Source organism: Suricata suricatta, chromosome 12 (assembly GCF_006229205.1).
Source record: "Suricata suricatta isolate VVHF042 chromosome 12, meerkat_22Aug2017_6uvM2_HiC, whole genome shotgun sequence".
NCBI lineage: Eukaryota > Metazoa > Chordata > Mammalia > Carnivora > Herpestidae > Suricata > Suricata suricatta.
In genome coordinates, this window is record NC_043711.1 from 9,075,736 (window position 1) to 9,086,065 (window position 10,330).

A 10,330-nucleotide genomic window follows, 5' to 3' on the forward strand; every position below is an offset into this window, starting at 1 on the left:
TGCCTCACGCTTCCTCTCCCACTAGCCATGGCTCCTTCGGCTCCGGGCCTCATTCCCTCCACGCTCATTCCTCCCGGAGGATCTCCTCCCTCCAATTCCGCATAGACTGTCGGGTCATCCACTGGCCGATCCCGAAAGGCCTCCCCACTGCCAATCCAGAACCGCCCCGACTCCCACGACTCTGCCTCCGTCCCGAAGGCCCTTCCCTCTCTCCACCCCAAAGTCCAGCTCAAAAGATGCTTCTGCTAGAAGCCTCCTGGGGGACTCAGCCAGTGCCCACACCCCTCGCCCGCCCACCCATGCCCATGGCCTCCTACCTCCAGCACCAATCCCCCCTGCCCAGTCTTTGCGGCCAGCCACCCTGGCATGGGATTCTGGATCCGCCACCCCCCTGCTGTGTGACCTTGGGCGAGTCACTTCTCTGGGCTGCAGCTTCCTCATCATCAGCGAAGTGATCACTTTCTTCATAGAGGTGTAACTGATGAACTAATTTCTAGGTAACATGCTTAAAAGAGCATCCTGCACATGGAAAGCCCTAGATCCGTGCTTGCCCTGATCATGCCTGTGGCTACCAGGATGATTCCATTCTCTGCAGGGTCCCCAAAGCCTAGGACAGAGCCTGGCTTACACGGGAGACTCAGGAAGTTCTTGTTGAAAGGGAGGCCACTGGTCCCTCTTGTCCAGGCGGGGCACTCTCACAGCCAGACCAACATTTGGGATGCTCGGTACCATTTATCATTCCCTCCCTCCCTCCCTCTCTCTCTCTCTCTCTCTCTCTCTCTCTCTCTCTCTCTCAAACTTACTTGACTCTATTCGTGCTGAAGACCCAAAGGACAAAAGGACAGTCCTTCAATGTGTCTTCTTTTTAATTTTTTAAATGTTTTATTTATTTCTGAGAGACAGAGTGAGCAGGGGAGAGGCAGACACAGAATCCAAAGCAGGCTCCAGGCTCTGAGCTGTCAGCACAGAGCCCGACACGGGGCTCGAACCCACGAACCGTGAGATCATGACCTGAGCAGAAGACAGACGCTTAACCGACTGGGCCACCCAGGCACCCTTCAATGTGTCTTCTTGAACAAAACCACTAAACAGAGGAGGTGGGTAGCATTGCCTACGCCCCACACCTTCAGTGCATATTTTTTGACCCCTCAGGTGAAGGTTTCACCTTCCCTCCCTCATTCTGCCCCTTCAGCCGGGCACTGGCTGTGCATGGCCTCCATGTGTTAATACGTCACATTAATTCATCATCATGGCAATTATGCTGACGTCCTGCATTTGTTCAACAAATATTTATTGAGCACCAACTGTGCGCCACCGTGATTCAGTTACTGTGTGCCTTGGGGTGTAAGAACCCTTGAGAAATCATCTAGAAAGGGTCTCCCCTTAAGGCTGAAGGAAATCTCAGTGATGGCTTTGGCTGGAGAGAAATGAAGGGATACAAAAGTTGGAGCCGCTTTAGAGAAAGGGGAGTTCCTCTCCCATCCGGCCTTGACATTGACAGATGAGCGCAGACCCAGCCCCGCCTATACGTTTGTTCTTGGTAACTCAGAATTCCCCTGTGAAGTTACTGGTCCGTGCTATGGCTCTGAATCCTTATCTGACCCGCAGGATGCAGGGCGGGGGCAGGTGGGTCATGGGAAAGAAGAGGGAAATATGAGCTACAAAAAAAAAAAAAAAAAGTGAAAGAAGTCAGTCACAAAGGCCACCCGGTGTATGATTCCACTTATATGAAATAGGGAGGGTGGGGCCTTGCAGGGAGGGGCGGCTCTGAGTGACTGCTTCCCCAGGAGGGGCCCCCTCTCTGGGGGATGGAAACATTCTGGAACTAGAGAGAGGGGGTGGTGGCACAGCAGTGTCACTGTACTGAACGCCATCAAATTACACGCTCTGAGGGGCCCCTGGCTGGCTCAGTGGGTGGAGGGTGCAATTCTTGATCCCGGGATTGCTGGTTTGAGCCCCGCCCATGCTGGGTGTTGTGTTGAGATTACTTAAAAAAAAAACTAAATCTTAAGAAAAAGTATGCACTTTAAAATGGTTAAAACAGAAGGGGCGCCTGGGCAGCTCGGTCATTAAGCCTCCGGCTCTTGATTTTGGTTCAGGTCAGGACCTCACAGTTTTGGGGTTTGAGCCCCTCTTGGGGCTCTATGCTGAAGTGCAGAGCCTGCTTAGGATTCTCTCTGCTCCTCCCCTGCTCACATGCTTGCACCCTCTTTCAATAACAAATAAATTTTAAAAGATTTTTTAATAACAAAAAATTTTTAAATGGTAAAATGGTAAATTGGTAAATTGCACATTATGCATAGTTTATAACGTAAAAAACAAAAGAAATTAGACACATACTTTCACTCTGGAGAGTAACTTAAAAGTAGCCAATTTGCCAAAAGTCTAAAATTCCTGTCCTTTCTCTTAAAACTTGGTGTAGGGGCGCCTGGGTGCCTCAGTCTGTTGAGTGCCCAATTTCAGCTCAGGTCATGATCTCGCAGTTCATGGGTTCGAGCCCCACGTGGGGCTCTGTGCTGACAGCTCAGAGCCTGGAGCCTGCTTCAGATTCTGTGTCCCTCTCTCTCTGCTCCTTCCCTGCTCACATTGTCTCTCTCAAAAATAAATAAACGGTAAAACAACAAAATAAAAAGAAACACATTTTAAAAGGAAGTCAGTAAATTTGAAAAGAAAAAAATTTTTACTAAAAAAAGTAGCCAAGATTTAGTGAGCACCCTCCTGTGTACCCAGGACTATGCATCATCTAGCCAGGCCTTCCAGAAACCCTAGATGGAGGCTGCCAGTGCTGGCCTGGGGGTCGGCCAGGAACATGGAGGGGGAGGCGCAGAGGACCAAGTGAGGCCCCTGGGACTTCTCTGGACTCTGACCCCACTCCCGGCAGCCAGGAAGTGTTCAAATGCAGATTCTAACTCAGCAGAGCAGGGTGGGGCCTGAAAATCTGCTGCCCGTACCAAGGTCTGATAACCAGCGCTACGTCAGCCAGCTTCCTCCATCAGACAGGCTTGGCCTTACCAGAGGGGGGCAGACCAGCTCAAGTGCCCACTGCCTGTCACTAGCAAGACAGAAGTGGCTGAAAATTCCTAGAATAGAATATTTCTCACTTGCCCCTGGTCATTAGTACCTCTGATCCTGGAAGCTAACAATTCAAAAAGAATGATGAAATAAGTACATAAAATCCTCTGCCGAGTCTTGGACCCCAGAGCTGCACTTGGCGTTCCTTCTTGGTCACTCACACAGTACTTTGTTCAATGTCAGTTCTACCCTGTGTCCCTGGAACCCTGGTCCTGATATTTGGGGGGGGGGGTGCTGAAAGATGACAGCATGAAATTAAATCCGCCTTAAATAAACCCTCCTAGAGGAAGGACGGTATTTGCCCCAGTGACATCTTCAGGCGTCTTTGGTCGTTGGGGAAAACAAAATTGTCAACAGGGTTAAACTCGGCTACCGAAGACGTTTGCACTTGGGGAGAGGGGGGCTTCCTACAGCCTGGAGGTTGGGTGGTGGGAGGGACTAGAAGCCAAGTGGGAAGGGAGGGGGCAGCACCAGTCACAGACCCCCTAGACTCCCTCCATTCCCCCCCCCGCCCCCTTGCCCTGACCGCAAGGGGCTTAAGCATGTCCCCGAAAGAGCCCACCTGGGCCATGGCAAGGGTGCTGGGAAGCCGTGGACTCTTAAAAAGAATCCGGTCAGGGCCGCATCCCCAGGACCCTGGCTCGGAGCTCCGGAGCCCGGGGGCGCAGAAGGGGCTCCCCTCCTGTCCACTCAGCCCCAGCTTGAGGCCGCCGCCTCCAGGAAGGCGCTCTGTCCTCCTGTTTACATTCTATTCCGGTTCCTTCTCCCGGCTCCGGCTCCCAGGGCCCCCGAATCCGGAGCCCAGCCCCACCCCCACCCCCCCGGAAGGCTGGAGCCCGACGGCGCCCCGCCTCCCCCGCCCGCCCCCTCGGGTCGCGGCAGCACGTGTCCTGCGAGGCTGTAGCCGGCGGAGGCAGCAGCTCCAGCAGGAGGGAAGAGGGATCCCGCCGCCTCGCTCACTTCTTGAGCCACAAAACAGCCACCCTGAGAGTCAACCATGTCCATAATAAAAGGGGAGAGGTTGGTCCAGAGGGGTGCCCGTCGCTGTCACTGCTTGTCACTTGGCGCGAGGGAGGCGAGAATGTCAAATACTAAACCGAATCAGCGGTTTCTCCTAAGACGAAGCAATTGTTCTCAACGGCCCAAACTCCATCTGCTCCAGCCCTTTCTCCAGCATTCACGCCGCCTTGAGCACAGAAAACCAGGCCGGCCGCCCCGGCGCGGACAACTTTTGTTTCGGGGGATCCCACCCCCACCCCCCACCCCCGGCGATGGGGGAGGGGGAGGCGCGCACGATCCCGGGAGCTCTGTCGCCGGTGCCGCCTGCCTGGGTCTCAAAGCAGAAAGAGACCAGCGTAGACGAGGGGGGGCGGGGGGGCGAGGACATAAAAAGTGCAATTGGGCTTCGATCAGAAACGAATCACTGGGGAAACTGCACGAGCCCAGGGCAGGTGGCGAAGACCCGAGGCGCCCCAAGGGGGGTGGGGGTGGGCTCAGGGCAATTGAAAGAAAACGGCTTTTTAAGAAAGAAACAAAGTGCACGCCAGGGCTCTCTCTGCCCCGCACCTCCTGTGCGGGAAGAAAAACTATTCGGAGCCGGGAAGCGGGTTTTCAGCCAGAAACAAGTAAAATCTGGAAATGCACGGTCTTCCCCTCCCCCCTCCCCCAAAAACCTAATCCTAGGAAGGGGATCGGGGGTCACGGCGTTTCCACCTTTGCAGACCGCGGGAAGGCTGCGGGCAAAGGGAATTCGGATCAGACTCCGGCAGGACGCAGCCCCGGCGGGGTCTCCAACCCTGAGGGACCCGCTCGCTCACCTGTGTCGCATGGGCCCCGGGGCTCCGGCGGTGTGACTAGTGAGCAGCGTCGCGGGTCGCCCAGGTGTCCTGAGGGTCCCACCTGGCCAGCGCCTGGGCCGCCGAGGCAGCTGGAGCCCACGCACCCATTGCCCATCCAATGGAAAGCAGAAGCGGAGGGAGAAGTGGGGACGCCAGGAGCAGCCGTGGCGCGAGCAGAGGGCTCCCCACAAAAAGGCAGGCGCCAAGCCTGACTGTCGTGCCAGCTGGGGGGGGGGGGGAGATTTCCCTGATTCTGGGAGGAGGGAGGGAGGGGAGAGGCACAGCTCATCAGCGACTGATCATTCAGCCAGGGCCGTGGCCCCTCCCCACCCCATGGCTCCGGGGGGGGGGGATTAATTTCTCGCTCTTTCTTCCAAGCCCCTTAGCCCTGCACCTCCCAGCACGGGGTCGGACACTAGTTTCTAGAAGGATGCTGTTTCTCCTCCAGTGCGCCTCCTTTCCAGACTGGCTTCTCTTAAGGAGCAGAGAGGAGACAGACGGTGGCAGGAGGGCGCCCCCTCTTCCTGGGGGATGGGGGGTCTGCAGAGGGGTCGTGTGGGACAGGCGTGCGGGCGGCAGGGGTGTGGAACCGCGCGTACAATTTAAGCGTCTCTCCTCCGCCAACCACAACCTAAATTATTGATGCGCTTACAAAAACACAATCATTAGAAGACAGCTGTGAAGCCCTTCCCGGAGTCTTTTCTGTTCATTCTGCAAACAGCTTCCCCTTACCCACCCTCCATCTCTCCGTAGCCCGAGGGGTTGTATTATTTGCACAGAAAGGCAGAGACAAGGAAAACAGCCTTTCCAAGCAAAAAAAAAAAAAAAAAAAAAAAAAAAAGGCAGCAATTGATTGCAAGTTCTGGGGTTTATTTGCCGCAAGCAAACACAGCAGTAGGTTCCTAACACTGAGGTGAGCCCCACCCTGAGTCTATTTAAAGAGGGCCTCCTTTGAACAGCCAGCGTTTTCTTTTCCTTCTAAGAGGCTTCTCTGGCATAGAGAGACCCCATTATTTTTCCCAAGGTAGAGTCAAAGTCGAGGTACCTACCTTGCTGGGAATAGCGACACTGTTGTTGTTGTTTTTTAATTGAGGTATAACTGACATGGGATATTAGGTCCGTTTCAAGCATACAAGGTAATATTTGAGAGTTGTGTGCATTGCAGAAGAAATATCTACGAAATTGGCCTGGTTTAGACAGTTGGATGTTAGGGAATCCAGAGCAATTCTTGTTCAGTGTTTTGGGTTTTTTCAAAATACTTTTAATGTTTAATCATTTTTGAGAGAGAGAGAAAGAGAGGGAGAGAGAGAGAGAGAATAAAAGCGGGGCAAGGGCAGAGAGAGAGAGGGAGACACAGAATCTGCAGCAGGCTCCAGGCTCTGAGCAGTCAGCACTGAGCCGGACATGGGGCTCGAACTCAGGCACAGTGAGATCCTGACCTGAGCTGAAGTCGGACTCTTAACTTACTGAGCCCCCGGGCGCCCCCTAGTGTTTGTTTTTAAAGCTCTGTTGGCAGTATTTTCAACGTGGTATTTTTTGGGGTCCTTATTTCTTAGAGATAATTATTGAAATGTTTATGCGTGAAGTGATAGGATGTTTCCAGGAAACAACTAAAAATTCATCAAGGTGGGGGGCGCCTGGGTGGCTCCGTTGAGCTTCTGACTTCAGTTCTTGCAGTTCGTGGGTTCAAGCCCAGTGTCAGGCTCTGGGCTGCAGCTCAGAGCCTGGAGCCTGCATGGGATTCTGTGTCTCCCTCTCTCTCTGCCTCTCCCCCCCCTCAAGAAATAAATAGTAAACGTTAAAAAAAAATTTAAAAAAGAAAAGAAAAGTGGGGGCGGAACGGAGTAGAATGAATGCAGCCATCTGGTGGTTTGGACCAACAGAAGGAGGCGGGGGGACCCCCTGTGGGTGAGTGCTGCCCCCAGTTCAGCAGCTAGGCCACCCCGTGGCCTGCAAAGTGCAACATCAACCCCGGGTCCCATGGTCTGGGAGAGCTAGCTGGCCTGCTCTCTTAGATGCACCTCCGCTTCCTCGTGAGCAAGACAGGGCTCATCCTTCCTGCCTTCCAGGGCTTTTGTGAGAATTGTGTGAGATCACGTTGGAAAGTGGGAAAAAGGATACTTGATTCTACGCGTCCGAACACCATCTCTGGAAAGAGGCTTGGGAACTCATCACAGGGGCTCTCGGCGAGGGGGTGGGGGCGCCTGGGAGGACAGGGATGGAGACGGCTTTCCCTCGCTTACCATTTATATTTAGGGGACTTTGAAACGTATGAGTGGAGCAGAGATTAAAACATTAAGTAAAGGGGCACCTGGGTGGCTCAGTCGGTTAAGCAGCCGACTTTGGCTCAGGTCATGATCACACGGTTCATGGGTTCGAGCCCTGCATCGGGCTTTGTGCTGACAGCTCAGAGCCTGTAGCCTGCTTCAGAGTCTGTGGCTCCCTCTCTCTGTGCCCCTCCCCGACTCACGCTCTGTTTCTCTCTGTCTCAATAATAAATAAAAGCATTTTAAAAATTTAAAAAAAAGACATTCAAGTAAAAAGTGAGATCGTGCTGTCAAGAGGTGGCGCACTTTCTCTGTAAAGGGCCAGGCTCTGTGAATCATGGCTCAGTTCTGTACAATGTGTAATCAACGGGCATGGCTGTGTGCCAATAAAACTTTATTTATAAATATTAGGGATGTTGCCCCTGAGCTGTAGTTTGCTGACCTCTGGTGTATGTAATTCCCTTACCTTGTGCCACATATCAAGGGCTTTACTAAATCCCAGGCTCTGCCACCGGTAAACTGTGTGGCCTTGGGCAAGTCACATAAAATTTCAAAACCAGGAGCTTAATGCTCGAGGGGAGTTGTTTTGAGTATAGACTGAGACATTCAGTATCAAAGCGCACAGTGCGCTCTAAAACGCTGTATATGTAAGATATTATTATTATTGTTATGCCCGAAGCCATAAGTCTGTGCAATTAGCATTGAATTCTCCTATTTTTAAATCACACAACTTGCATGAGTCACGTCACGATGAACAGAAATAGCCGTCCTGATCTCCTTAAAAGTCCTCTGAAAATGTAAGAAAGTTCTGCTTTTTCCCCTTATGCGAATGAGACCATCCTGAGTCAACCGTCTTTTAAACCCCTGTGTCTTTTGCAAGAAGTGGTGACCGTGAATAGATCTGAACAATTGGCCTCAATTATTCATTCCTTCCTGTAGCCTTTTCTTGGCCGTGTTCACGTCTTGGGGGGCGTGTACTCCCCCCCCCCCCCCCGGTCCCCCAGGCTTTGGACTTGCTTCGGTCAGTGGCTCATGCGCTAAAGCAGCGATGAGCTGGTTCCCAGCGTCAAGAGGGCTCACGCGCTCCCTCCTGCCCTCTAGCACCTCTGCTCTGGCTGTGACGACTGTCCCCGGAGGAGAATGACAGATACGTGATGCTGAGTCCCACTCCGATTAGCCAGCTTGGGCTGACTCACAAGTGAAATGGGATATACGACCATTGCTTTATGCTACAGAGCTTCGGGGTGTTTATGATGCATCATCACTGCACCAATCCACTGATTCACCGACCCAGAAAAGCAGCACGCCGAGACCTATGAAGTTCAAGCCCAACCAGACTGAATTCACAGTAAAAAGCAAACGGAGTCAGCCCGGTAGCCAAGGTCTGGGCACCCACGCCACAATTCCAACCACCTTTCCAATTCTACCCCCAAAAATGATGCCGAAGAGAAACACGTTAGAAGGTAATGTGCTGAGTGGATCTAACCAAGAAACTGGGAGACCAATGGTCAGCTGGTCCAGAAGGAGGGTGCAAAACGCGACATCACTTACCTCCCACCGGTTCGGCTGCTCCCAAAGGCAAGGAAGGCTGGGCATGTAGATCGTGGTGAACAGTCACAGTCACTGCCACAGTGATGCGGAGCGGAGTGAGATCACCTAATAAAGTTTTGGGGAGTTAGGAGGTGTTCGCTAAATGCGTTTCCCCCTTCTCTCCTGTTGAACTTTTATTTATTTTATTTTATTAAGTTTACTTATTTATTTTTGAGAGAGAGAAAGAGGGAGTGAGGTAGGGGCAGAAAGAGAGGGAGGGAGAGAGAGAATCCCAGTCTGGACAGTGTGGAGCCCAAGGTGGGGCTTGAACCCAGGAACCGTGACATCACAGTCGGAGCCAAAGTCAGATGCTCAACGGACTGAGCCTCCTGGGTGCCCCTCCCTGCTGAAAACTGAGTGACAAAGCGAGGCGTGAGGGACTTCACACTTTCGGTTCCCTCTGCCTGAAATTCCCTTCCCTCAGATAATCCCCTGGCTCGCTTGGTCTCTTTGTTCAGGTTTTTGCCAAAATGTCACTCATTTGGGGAAGTCATTTCTATTGACCCCATCTGAAAAGCGTCCCTGGTCACTCTCTAACCCCTTATCTGTTTTCTTGTATTTGATATTATACCACGTAGATGTTTCTGCTTAGCGCCCCCCCCCACCAGAATGCAAGCTCCATGGGGACAGAAGTGGTTCATTCATAGCTGCACGTTTAGCTATGAACGAAGTTGGCAGCACATAACGGGCGCTCAGATATATTTCCTGAATGAATAAATGAGTGAGTGAACGAGCAAATCAAATGAGCTCTTCTAAAAGGTGTGTTGAATGAGCAAATGAATGAATACCTTCCTTTGTTCTGTGGCTCTTGATTTTTTTTTAACGTTTATTTTTGAGAGAGAGTGCTCAAGTGGGGGAGGGACAGAGAGGGAGGGGGACAGACGATCCGAAGCAGGCTCTGCGCTGAAAGCAGCAAGTATGATGTGGGACTCGAACTCACACACTGCGAGATCGTGACCTGAGCTGAAGTCAGATGCTCAACCAACTGAGCCACGCAGGTGCCCCTCTTTATTTTTTTTAAATGTTTATTTATTTATCTTGAGAGAGGGAGCTCAAGATGGGGAAGGGCAGAGAGAAAAGGAGAGAGAATTCCAAGCAGGCTCTGCACTCTCAGCAGACAACCCAACACAGGGCTCAATTTCATAAACCGTGAGATCATGACCTGAGCCGAAATCAAGAGTTGGACGCTTAACCGACTGAGTCACCCAGGCGCCCTGCATCTCTTTAATGTTTATTTTATTTTTGAGAGAAACTGAGCATGAGCAGGGGAAAGGCAAAGAGAGAGGGAGTCACAGAATCTGGAGCAGACTCCAGGCTCCGAACTGTCAGCATAAAGCCAGACATGGGGCTCGAACTCACGAACCGTGAGATCATGACCTGAGCTGAAGTCGGAGGCTTAACCGACTGAGCCACTCAGGCACCCCCTTTGTCTCTTTAAATAACAAAAAATCCTTCTCTCCTTCCTCTTTGAGGCAAGGAAACAGGGTTTTGCTAAGACAAAGTTTGCTTCTGAGGATGGGAATGAAGAACTTGCAATTTCCAAGGGGAAAGAGATGATCGTGT

The 10,330-nt window shown here is 52.1% G+C and overlaps 1 protein-coding gene across 1 annotated transcript in view; it reads right to left on the minus strand.

The window, feature by feature from the left end:
* Positions 1 to 5,033, minus strand: part of CACNA1A (calcium voltage-gated channel subunit alpha1 A) — a 287,057-nt gene extending 282,024 nt beyond the window's left edge. Inside the window, exon 1 of the mRNA XM_029916601.1 lies at positions 4,890 to 5,033. The gene's annotated coding sequence lies outside the window, so the exon portion shown is untranslated. The remainder of the gene's footprint in view (positions 1 to 4,889) is intronic.
* Positions 5,034 to 10,330: the final 5,297 nt, after the last annotated feature.